This window comes from Amblyomma mixtum, chromosome 1 (assembly GCF_055824585.1).
Source record: "Amblyomma mixtum isolate Tamu chromosome 1, ASM5582458v1, whole genome shotgun sequence".
In the NCBI taxonomy this organism is placed as follows: Eukaryota; Metazoa; Arthropoda; class Arachnida; order Ixodida; family Ixodidae; genus Amblyomma; species Amblyomma mixtum.
The window spans coordinates 17,126,560-17,139,183 of NC_143012.1; the positions used below are offsets into that span (position 1 = coordinate 17,126,560).

Here is a 12,624-nt window from a genome sequence, read left to right on the forward strand (position 1 = left end):
CGGTGATAGAGGGCAACCTTGCCTTAATCCTTTGTGCACCCCTACAGTTGTGGTACTTTTTTTCCCTTCCCATGTAATTTCAACTTCATTATCTCGGTAGATTTCCTGTAGAAAATCAATTACCTCATCACCAATACCTAAATCTTTCAATATGCTCCACAGGAGTTCCCTGTTCACGTTATCGTATGCACCGCTTATGTCTAGAAAGGCTATAAACAGAGGTCTATTTTCCGCCTTAGCTATTTCTATGCATTGGGTAAGCACGAACAGGCTATCATCTAACCGCCTACCCCTTCTGAACCCATTCTGAAGTTCTCCGAGTATCCTATTCCCTTCTACCCATGACTGCACTTTTAATTTCACCGCCTGCATTGCCAGCCTGTACATAACAGATGTTATCGTAATCGGACGGAAGGATTTTATGTTTTATTTGCACGTTCAGTGCCATCTGGCGGAAACGGGGAAGCGCCGAACTCAGCCGCGAAAGGGCCCGAGTGTCCGCTCTTTACTTTTATGTTACTCTATGGTACTACTTAACGGCAGCGAGTAGCTTCCTGGCCCCCGCGGCAACGCGGCGCCGAAGAAACGCTCAACAAGCGACTGAGTCGACTGAGAACATTGTTGCCCCCTTCGTGCATCACTGAGGACCTGAACCCTGTTGGCAGACTCGGGGACGAACTCTCGGACGACAGTGTGTCACTGAAGATTTGGCTGAATGTAAGTATGCCTTCTGAAAACGTCGCTAATGCGTACCCGGCATTCGGATTACAAAGGTATTGTTGCCGTATTACAAAGCCACAAGGAAGAGGTCTACTTATGGTTTATGGGGGTTTAACGTCCCAAAGCGGCTGAGGCTGTGAGGTACGCCTTAGTGAAGGTCTCCGGAAATTTCGACCACCTGGGGTTCTTTAGCGTGCGCTGACATCGCACTGTGCACGGGCATCTAGAATATCGCCTCCGTCGAAATTCGACCGCCGCGGCCGGGAGGAGGGCTACTTATAAAGGCCGGAATCATAAAGCATACTTGAAAAGAAGATAATTCGAACCCGCTTAAAAAAGACAGCCAGTTTGTTAGAATTCCCACTTTAGTCCAGTCGCTATCTAGGCGGTTAAAAAGGGTGTCCTTAATTTGAGTTCATTATAATGCAAGCAAATTTAAGCTCTTCGAGTTAGCCCTATCGAGACACAGCTGTACTTTCAGTTACGTACTGTTTCTTAATTCACGCTGTACTAACTCAGTCACGACATTCTAAACGTGGTCTCTGTGGCAAGGATTTTGAACTTCTCACCATTCAGTCCCTTCCTAGGAAAGGACTATAGCATCGTATGAAAGGAAATTGACGAACGGTCCCTTTTTCATTCTAGGTGAAGCAACAAGGTCCAGTTTGGTGCAAATGAAACCACGATAGATGGCGAGATAATGAAAGGCTTAAAAGTTCAGCAAGGCTGTTTTAAGATGTCGTTAGGAATGAAGACACAGACAAGGCTTATGTTAACGCTGTTTGGTGTGGCTCAAACCCGACGCATATAAGGACAGGCAAGAGAAATAAAAGGCCTGGGATTCGAACCCGTATTCAGGACGAATTTTAGAGCGCAGCTCTCTGGCGCCCGTTCCTGCGTTTCGCGGCGTCGCCTTTGTCCCTCGTAACCAGCTCTGCAGGCAGGGCAGCGCGCTGCTCTAGCTGCGCGCGCTCCTGGCGCCATTTCTTCTGCACGCCCAAGCTGAAACACATAGCCGCCGCCGTTCGCCGCTGCGTGTCTCCCCCCAGCCCTCTTCCTCCGTGGCGGTGACGGCGCGATAGCGCCCGGGGTTCTCCGGTTGCCGAGGCGCCGGGTCGGCATCAGCGGATCACGGTGCGTGCATCCCAAAAAATCTCTGCCTCTCCCGTAACCGAGAGTAGAGTAAGCATGAAATGTTGACGAGAATAACACATTGGTTGTAGATGGTACTAGTCAAAATATTCAAATGGGTCTAGTGTTCAACACACCACACCGCACTCTTCTTGTTGCGTCGAAGAGATCGCCTGCAATAGTGCGGGCTTACGCAGGCAGACGCGAACCGTGGCGGCCTTGTCGCTTTCGGGAGGGGCCGCATAATCATTGCGTTGTCGGCATGGGCGAGCAGTCTTCTGCTGTGGCGTATCACTCGCAAAGCGATCGCTTTCCGGAAGACGCTTCCTACCTCTAATTTCATCAGGCTCCATCGCTCGGCTTAAGGAGCTGTGACTGGTGGAGAAATTGAAATGCCGGACGATGTAGAAGCGTACACGGACACGACGAGACGCAGGCCTGACAAGAATGTATATGCAACGCGTTCGAATACTCCGCGAGCGTGTATATATCATCATCATCGTCATCATCATCATCATCGTCATCATCATCATCAGCCTGACTACACCCACTGCAGGGCAAAGGCCTCTCCCATGTCTCTCCAATTAACCCTGTCCTTTGTCAGTTGCCGCCACTGTGTCCCAGCAAACTTCTTAATCTCATCCGCCCACCTAACTTTCTGCCGTCCCCTGCTACGTTTGCTTTTTCTTGGAATCCACTCCGTTACCCTTAAGGACCAGCGGTTATCTTGCCTTCGCATTGCATGCCCTGCCCAAGCCCATTTCTTCCTCTTGATTTCAACTAAGATGTCATTAACCCGCGTTTGTTCCCTCCCCCACTCCGCCCGCTTTCGATCTCTTAACATTACACCTATCATTTTCCTTTCCATAGCTCGCTGCGTTGTTCTCAACTTAAGCTGAACCCTCTTTATTAGCCTCCACGTTTCTGCCCCATAGGTGAGTACCGGTAGGATACAGCTGTTGTATACTTTTCTCTTCAGGGATATTGGTAAGCTACCATTCATGATCTGAGAGAACTTGCCATATGCGCTCCACCCCATTCTTATTCTTCTAGTTATTTCTCTCTCATGATCCAGATCTGCGGTCACTACCTGCCCTAAGTAGACATATTCTCTTACTACTTCCAGCACCTCGCTACCAATGGCGAACTGCTGTTCCCTTGCTAGGCTGTTGAACATTACTTTGGTTTTCTGCATGTTAATTCTTAGCCCCACCGTTCTGCTCTGCCTGTCTAACTGATTGATCATGCTTTGCAGTTCTTGTCCTGAGTGGCTTAGCAAGGCAATGTCATCAGCGAATCGCAAATTACTCAGGTATTCCCCATTAACTCTTATCCCCAACTGTTCCCATTCCAGACCCCAGAATACCTCCTGTAAGCAGGCAGTGAAGAGCATTGGCGAGATCGTGTCTCCCTGCCTGACACCTTTCCGTATTGGAATTTTATTGCTGACTTTATGGAGAACTATAGTAGCTGTGCAATCGTTATAAATATCTTCTAATATTTTCACATAGCACTCTTCTACACCCTGATTCCGCAATGCCTGCATGACAGCTGAGGTTTCCACTGAGTCAATGCTTTCTCGTAATCAATGAAGGCTATATATAGGGGTTGGTTATATTCTGCGCATTTCTCTATCACCTGACTGATAGTGTGAATGTGATCTATTGTCGAGTATCCTTTACGAAAGCCTGCCTGATCATTTGGTTGACTAAAGTCCAAGGTTGTCCTGACTCTATTAGCGATTACCTTAGTAAATACCTTGTAGGTAACGGACAATAAGCTGATTGGTCTGTAATTCTTCAAGTGCTTGACGTCTCCTTTCTTATGAATTAAGATAATGTTAGCGTTCTTCCAAGCTTCTGGTACTCTCGAGGTCACAAGGCATTGCGTATACAGGGTGGCTAGTTTTTGTAGCACAATCTCTCCTCCGTCCTTCAACAAATCTGCTGTTACCTGATTCTGACCAGCTGCTTTCCCTCTTTGCATTGCTCCTAAGGCTTTCTTTACTTCCTCCTTCGTTACTGGCAGGATGTCCCACTGCAGTGCTCGACTGCCTCCCTCAGTAACTTGATGATTAGATTCGCTACTGTATAGATTTTTGTAGAACTCTTCGGCTAATTCAACTATCTTATCCATATTGCTGATGACATTGCCCTGTTTGTCTTTTAGCGCATACATCTGGTTTTTACCTATGCCCAGTTTTCTCCTCACTGATTTTAGGCTACCTCCGTTCCTTAGAGCATGCTCGATTTTCTCCATGTTAAACTTTCTTATGTCGGCTACCTTGCGCTTATTTATTAACTTCGATAGCTCTGCTAGTTCTATCCTGTCTGTGGAGTTAGACGTCCTCATGCTTTGACGTTTCTTAATCAGATCTTTAGTCTCCTGAGATAGCTTGCTGGTATCCTGTCGAACAATCCTACCACCTACTTCTGCGGCGCACTCTGTAACGATAGCTGTAAGATTATCATTCATTCTTTCAACACTACGGTCGTCTTCTTCAGTTAAAGCGGAAAATCTGTTTTGCAGTGACATTCTGAATTCCTCTACCTTCCCTCTTAATGCTAACTCGTTAATAGCCTTTCTCTTCACCAGTTTCCTCCGTTCCCTCTTCAAATCTAAGCTAACACGAGACCTTACCATTCTGGGGTCGCTACAACGGACCTTACCGAGGACCTCCACATCCTCTACGATGCCAGGGTGTGCACACAGTATGAAGTCTATTTCATTTTTAGTCTCACCATTGGGGCTCTTCCACGTCCACTTCCTGTTTGCTCGTTTGCGGAAGAAGGTATTCATAATTCGTAAATTATTTCTATCTGCGAACTCTACTAATAACTCTCCCCTACTGTTCCTAGAACCTATGCCATAGTCACCTACCGCCTTGTCTCCAGCCTGCTTTTTACCTACCTTTGCGTTAAAGTCGCCCATCAGTACAGTGTACTGTGATTTTACTTTGGTCATTGCCGATTCCACATCCTCATAGAAGCTTTCAACTATCTGGTCATCATGGCTTGATGTAGGCGCGTAGGCCTGCACCACCTTCAGCTTGTACCTCTTATTAAGCCTAATTACGATAGCTGACACTCTCTCGTTAATACTGTAAAGCTCCTCGATGTTGCCAGCTATATCCTGATTAATGAGGAATCCCACACCTAGTTCTCGCCTATCTGCTAATCCACGATAGCACAGTACATGCCCGCCCTTTAGTACTGTATACGCCTCATCTGTCCTCCTAACCTCACTAAGCCCTATGACATCCCATTTAATACCTGCTAATTCCTCCAATAGCACTGCTAAGCTAGCCTCACTTGATAAGGTTCTTGCGTTAAACGTTGCCAGGTTCAGTTTCCAATGGCGGCCTGTCCGGAGCCAGAGATTCTTAGCACCCTCCGCTGCGTCACAGATCTGACCGCCGCCTTGGTCAGTTGCTCCGCAGCTGCTGGGGACTGAGGGCCGAGGGTTAATTGGTTTGTTCATAGAAGGTTATGGCCATGTACTACACCACGGTGGCCAAATCCTGTTCTGGTGAGGAAGTGCGTTGTCGGTTCTGTTCACCGAAATCAGGCCGCACTCCAAGCCTGGGTAAGCAATTCCATCGACACGCGGAGTTTTTTTTTTTATCCCGGTGGAGAATTGCGTGGCACCGGGATTCGAACCCCGGTCCTCTTGCACGCGAGGCGGATGCTCTACCTCTACGCCATCGTTGCAAACATATATCTGCCTGCCAAAGGGGGAAACGTCATGAGCAGAAGGCCCAGCGGCCGGTCTTTTACATGCGTGAGTGTGGGACCGCAGCGCCATCTTTGGGGACGGCGCGGAAGCAGTTTTCCAGCCCCCGCGCGCGCGTGATCAAGGCGGCCGTGCCCGCCCAAAGCCCTTCTCGCCCTGGAGCTCCCCTCTTGCTCTAAGCGGCCCTCTCTCAAAGCCCCTAAAAGACCACGTATGAGTCTCGTTAAATCTCGTACGGTGCCCGGATGTTCTCGTTTCAGTGCCCGGATAAGTGGAATTCAGTGCCCGGATGTTGGCTCTCAGTCACGGCGTGACGTCACCCCACTGCCGACTACGGGAGCTAAAAGCACTTCATGCTTAAAAACCGCCCATCGATCTGCACCTATGTTATTTTTGGGGACCTTAATGTAGATATAAAAACAAACAGGAATTTCTTACCACTTATGCAGGAGACATTCCATTCCTCTCGCTCGTAACGCCTCCCACGGCTATGGGAACATCGCGAAATACTTGCATAGACCTCGTCTTTAAGAACCAGCGTTGGTGCAGTAAGTCGAGCATATATCCAAGTATTTCTCCGACCGCAAAGCTTCCTTCATTACGATCAAGAACTGTTAGTGGAGTGTTTCTTGAAGAAAGAATATGTGGGAAAAATAAGTTCTCTGTAATTGTGCATGCATGTCGTGCTCGAATTCTTTGCCTCAATCTATCGAAAAGCTGAAACAGCTAATGAGCTGCGCTCAAATATCACATTAGTCGGCAACTTTTCCTTTAACTACGCAGTTTCTGTTGAAAACTGCGTAGTTTGCTTTTGTAGTCGTATGGCTACACTTGGGTGGATGCTAATGATTAATTACTGCCTTATTAGAAATCTACTCCACCTTGGGGATTCCCCCAAACATTGCACCAACACCGTTCCCCCTTCGAGTTGCTGAGCTTTCTCAACCATATGCTAGCCGTCTCGGTTAACTCAGTTGGTAGAGTGGCTTCACCGATAAGGTGGTGGTCTCGGGTTCGAACCCCAGACCGGGGCGACTTTTTCTTCTACTAAAAATTTGCTGTGCAAGCTGTGTAGCTTTAATTTGTACTCTTATGGCTGCTGTTCGGTAGATGCTAATGAGTAACTAATCGCTTACAGAAATATCGACCACTTGTCTAAGACGATTTGCACCGATGTTTCGTTTCAGCCGCAGTGCAGCTGAAGACCGCCATATTCGACCACTTCCTCGTTGCTTGAGCAAGACCGCAAAATGACACGGCTAGCAAGGCTCGCGCTGGCAGTAACGCTCACGGTCATGCATGCGTTGCCCACAGTGCGTGCGGTGCAGCTTTGCACCGCCGCTCGAGGGAAAATATCCCCAACGAAGACGGTAAGCAAAAATAAGCAACGCTTCGTTCTGGGAAACGAAGGTGACCACTGTGACACAATAGTTATGCCATTGCGCTCCCGAGCATGGGTTCGATACAAAGATACAGACGTGCTTCAAAGTTTGAGAGTATTCGCGACTACGGATCATTCCTCGCAAATTAGCGGCTGCGCGGCAAACAGCCAGTTCAGGTCCGGCATTGTAACACGCTCTAGTTTTCTGTTACACGTGTGCCGTAAAACATCATCTCTGTTCTCGACTGCTCGTGACGCTGGTGTTCAATTTTGTTGATCCTATCCCTAATACGTCCTCAAAACGCCATTTTGACATTTTGCCCGAGGGAATAATAAGATGCGGCTTGAGGAGTTAAGGTTTGTTGTTGGGCGGGGCGGCCAGAGGAGCGTTATAGATGGAAAATGGAAGAACTTACAAAAAAAAAAAGTCAGTGAGACTGTGGTCGTTTGTTCTAATGATTTCACTCAGGAACGACTTCTTCTTTCCCAATAATCACCAGCCTCTGTTGAAATGAATGATTTAATGTCGCATGATCGCGCTGTGATAAATGTTTCGTTTTTAACACTCGCCGTCATTGACAACTGAACTTGTCTTGAAGCCTTTGATACTTAAGAGCACAGCAAAACTTGGCAGTATTTTCGTTAATTCGCTGAATTTAAAGAAAACAGCTTAAATTGCGATAGCTGAATTTCCATAATCAAAGAAAAAAAAAACCTCTGAGAAACAGCGAGCGGACACGCCGATAAGAGGTGAGTTCAGGTGACGTAAGTTACTAGTGGGATTAACCCTGCGATTATTCTGCCGCTAAATACTCCACTTCAGTAACACCTAGGTGTTAATAAAGTTCGAGAATTTTAGGTATACATTTGTGACCTGACAGGTTTACATCGCCACGCACGCATTCGCCCATGATAGCCATCAACTGCGTCTGTGACCATCTGCAGCAGAGATCAGAATCCTGAACGAATTTTATTGATCGTGAAGGAATCGTCAAAAAGTTTCAATTCTTTTAGGAAAATATTATGGCTCAATTACCAAGAAAAAATACTCTAGACGGACTGCCAGCACGTGCAAGGATTTTCTTTTATTTTTGAGCAGAACGGTGCATTTGTAAAGAAAATCCGATAGCACCTGGAAGTCGGCCCACACACAAAATATTCCAAAGGACCGCCCAAAACATGGAAGTAGGCTCACCACAGAAATAAGACATGATGTTGGGCTAGTCGGTTCATGGTTAGAGCGAAACAGAACTGCGCGAAGACGACGTATTCGTGCCTTCTTTTATCCCGTCGTCTTCGCGCAGTTCTGTTTTGCTCTCACCACATAAAATGAATTCAGATGGATTAGTGGATGGATTAGGGTGGTTCATATCGGAAGGCACAGCGCAAAAGAGACGCACGACGTACAGAAAGGGGAGACAGACACAGCGCCTGTCTATGTTCTTTTTCTGGGCGTCTTGCGTCTCTTTCGCGCTGTACCTTCCAATGTGAACCGCTACCAACTTGCCCAACTGCCCATCCTTCTTCAGTAGATTAGGGTGGCTTAGTGGGGGTTGGTGGATCAGGTTGGTATGATTCCATATGATAATCCAATAGAAAGTACCCGAACATTCAGTCCCTACAATTTCAAATTTGGTGGTGCTGGTGACGCCATGGCCCTCTCGACCAGTCACGAACCTCCTTACCCAGAAACACGGCGGGTTCTTCAACACGACTACCTAAATGCTCTCGCATTAAAATGCGCAAAAAGTTTTATTCGTAAATTCTCGCAGCATCGAGAGCAGCCTGGGATACTTATACCGAGTTCTTCGCAATGTGGTGGCGAGCGAATGAGCTACGACACGCTCACGAGGCATGCACCACGCACGCCATGGCCCTGTGACGTCACAATAAATAACTCCGATGATTGTCACACCGGTTCATCGTCCCTCGCACAGTTAGCGCTGAATTAGAGCACCGTATCTACACTGCAATTTTAGCTGAGTGGCTTACCATCTTCTGTGGCGATAATTCGCAGGCCTCGCCTGGTGGGGTATTGCAATCATCGTCATTGTGCCCCTGCTTGGATTGGTCTGCATCATCGCCCTCTGTGTCTGCATCTGCAGGGCGTGCGCAAAACGACAGGTATTCACTTCATGAAATTGAAATTCTGACTGCAGCTGAAATTGAAATTTTGACTACAGATAACTCAGCTGCTACAAACACATTAAAAGATTATTCCTGGACAATATTCATGAAGCGGCGCGCTTTAACATTCCAAGCATACCGCAACTTTATTAGGGCCCATTTCAGCTTGTGCTCATAGAGCGCAAGCCATTTGCAACGTTGTTTGCACGGCTGCGCTGCTCACGTAACACAATAGCCGCTGCTAGTCTGCTTACGACCCACAGCTCTCTGATCTTACCGCTTCACTAGTCGTGGAACACCCCATATGGGGTGGTGAAAATTCTAATTTACAAAGTGTGACTGGCAGGCCGTTAAAAGGGTCCATGTATTAACAAAAGGCTGTCTGAATGGACCAAAATTCGGAGGTCACAGATTGTCGCGAGATCTGTTGTCAGTGCTGTTAACTGTGTCCAAGTTACGAAGTCCGAGATTGTTGATAAGCGCACAGCCACTCGGCAAGAAAATGAGTGAAAAAGGCGAGATAACAAAAATCCACAGATGTGGCAGCTCAAGAAATAAACGCTCTTCAAACGATACTGGCAACAAAAGGTGACAGCTTTTCTTGGCCGCTTCCAGATGTCATCCTCATCCGCAGTAAGCACAAGCACTGCAAAGTGGTACAGTGACGATTAACTTTTTGGAGCTGTGTTTCAAGCCCCTTTTTATTGCAATAAATGTTAATTAATTAATTCATTAACTAATTACAAGTGGCATGGTCGAAGAGCTCTGCTTGCGACCTAGTTGGTCCTCTTCGCCATAGGAGCCTTTGTGGGACGCTGAACGACCGTATGGTCTACGCTGTCCTGATGTTACTAAAAACTGGGAGAGCTGTGCATCCTACGGCATATGGGTATGCTGATGATGCTAGTATTTTGCACAGACTGCGTATAACATTACGATAAGCCTGGCCCATCAAAGCCTGTTGGAGCTTTTCAAGAGATGCATATCAACAAAGCAGTTCTTTAGGAGATTCAGTCAAAAAAAAGAAGACAAAAATTAGGGCAGACTCCATTTATGCATAGTGGACTGCAAAAGAAGTTGAATAAGCGAGAAGTTAATAATAACAGAGCAGAGCGCCGCCGCGGTGGCTCAGCGGTTATGGTGCTCGGCTGCTGACCCAAAAGACGCGGGTTCGATCCCGGCCGCGGCGGCTAGAATTCCTTTGGAGGAGAAATTCTTGAGGCTCGTGTACTGTGCGATGTCAGTGCACGTTAAAGAACCCCAGGTGGTCGAAATTTCCGGAGCCCTCCACTACGGCGTCTCTCATAGCCTTAGTCGCTTTGGGACGTTAAACCCCATAAACCAAACAACCAATAATAACAGAGCGGTGTATTAAAGGCGAAAAGAAGAGCCTGTCGGTGTGAGTGCTGGCGCATCATAATAATAATAAATAATCAGCAATCAGGAGTACATGCATGTTATTTTCACACTTAGTGTTCAGAGGCAGCCAGCATCGCAAAGTAAGAATGATGAAATTCAGCATAATGGGTTTTTTTTCTTTTCTGGGGCTTAATGTTTAAAACCGAATAATTCTATGAGGGATGCCGTTTTGGAGATCTCCGGAGAATTTCGACCGTTTGGGGTTCTTTGACGTTCACTGATATCGTACAGAGCAGTCGGGTCTCAAGCAAATGACCTACACGGAAATGCGACCACCGCGGCCGAGGTCAAGCCCGCGTATTCGGGCTCAGCAGCCGAGCGCGCTGACCATTGAGCCACCGCGGCGGCAAAGTTCATCAAACAGTGAGGTCAGAGATTAAAGCCAACCCTAATCATGAGGGTGTTTAAATGATTAAACGCAAGTGTGCTTCAGCAGGCGAGGGACGTTCGTTGCAAACTGCGAAAAGGAACAGTAAAAAAACTGAAATATCGCAATTTTAAACTGTTTTTTAGTTCGTTACGACTGCGCAACCTGTGTTGCTTGTTCGTTCTTAAACATCTGGTTCACGTTAGCAAAACACCCCGTTTATGCTTTCATATTTGACACCACTGATGATTTTCTCCCATGCCTTCGGAACCTGCAGGTGACCTCGACATACGTGACGCTGCAGCCCGGTCCAGGCAACGGTGGTAGGGAAATGGAGTACCCAAAATGGCCGCAGCAAGGAACTACACCCAATAACTCACGCCTGTACAACGCAGACTTCTGAAACCCTATCTACATGACATTCTAATTGAATCCTATAACAATCCGAACATTACAATCACCTTGCGTTGGATACCTGGTCATGCAGGGATTGAGGGAAATGATTTGGTTCATCAACGGGCCCGCGAAATCAACATCCGGGCTCCTTCGATGCCCCGGCCAAATCCAACCTCAGTGGAAGATGCCGCAACATACATAAAACGGATAGCTGAATAGTGCCACAACGCCAGGGACAGTAACTGCAAATCAGTACACAAACCTTAACCGTCGCTAAACACGGAACAAGCACACGTCTTTCGCAAAGTTCAACTTAACACTCTCCTCACCCTGCTAATGATCTACAAACTCGTATGGCGTGACGCAGCTCACTGTCCCAACTGTCCAGAGATCAAGGCATACTCAGAATACACTCTATACTCATGCAACACTGCCATTACCTCTCTCTATTTTCCTTACACCCCATCTCCATCCCGAAGTGCTTGGATCATCAGCTGGCCTTGGCGGAGCAATCACTCTTCTCCACTGGGCCTTAGTGCTGGACTCAAATAAAGTTTCTTCCCCCTCTTGGCAATGTACCGCTTCAGGAGTTTCAGGATGCTTGGATCTGCGCACAGCTCCTACGAGTGTTTGCGTCATCTTAATCGCATAACTGTAAGTTTTACCCACGACATCCATGAAGGATCTTCCAGAGTTATTAGAAACACGCCTTCAAAAATGTCATCGCGTATAACTGCTACCCTATAATCGCTACGAGTTTTCTCACGAACGAGTGTAGTTGATTGCCGCTGTGCCAAATGTCGCTCCTGAAAAATGTGTTCCCTCAGATGATTAAAAATTTCTGATACTTGGGGAACGCCGATGGAGACAGGTGGTGTGAGGACAGATGCTTACCTAGTACCCCACTGGTGCATCTTATAAAAAGTATTCTCGGAGATTACTATTAGAGTGCAGCTTACAAAAAAAAAGCGCCACAGCAGATGTGGCCTCTTGGTACATGAGACATCGTGTCCATGAAAAAATACGCTCTTGTTGTACCTCCTGTATCAACACAAGTACTGGTTCTAAAGCAAGTTCAGCTTTACAGCGATGAATCGGGAAGGAATCAGTACGGAGTATTCAGATATAATACCGGGGACAGAAATCTCCGGGACCCATAAAAGGCAATCGAAGCTGATAGCTGTGTTATCAGCGGATTGCTCGAGACCACACTTGTGGCGAAGGTTACGTAAAGCAGTGATTTTTGATGACATGGTACCTGCATGCCTATATAACGTTTCGTGCACCCTCGATTCTTTTGTCCCCGAGAGCACATGTAAAAAGAGCACTGCGCAAGTAAATACAATCCGAC

General features: G+C 47.1%; 1 long non-coding RNA gene across 2 annotated transcripts; it reads left to right on the top strand.

Moving 5' to 3' along the window:
• Positions 1-589: 589 nt before the first annotated feature.
• Positions 590-11,767, top strand: LOC149365584 (uncharacterized). 2 transcript variants are annotated; one of them, XR_016292439.1, is made up of 4 exons: positions 590-717; positions 6,771-6,953; positions 8,982-9,088; positions 11,155-11,767. It is a non-coding gene; the product is annotated as an uncharacterized LOC149365584 (long non-coding RNA). The 2 variants fall into 2 exon arrangements; XR_016292408.1 differs by lacking the exon at positions 8,982-9,088.
• The last annotated feature ends 857 nt before the right edge of the window (positions 11,768-12,624 follow it).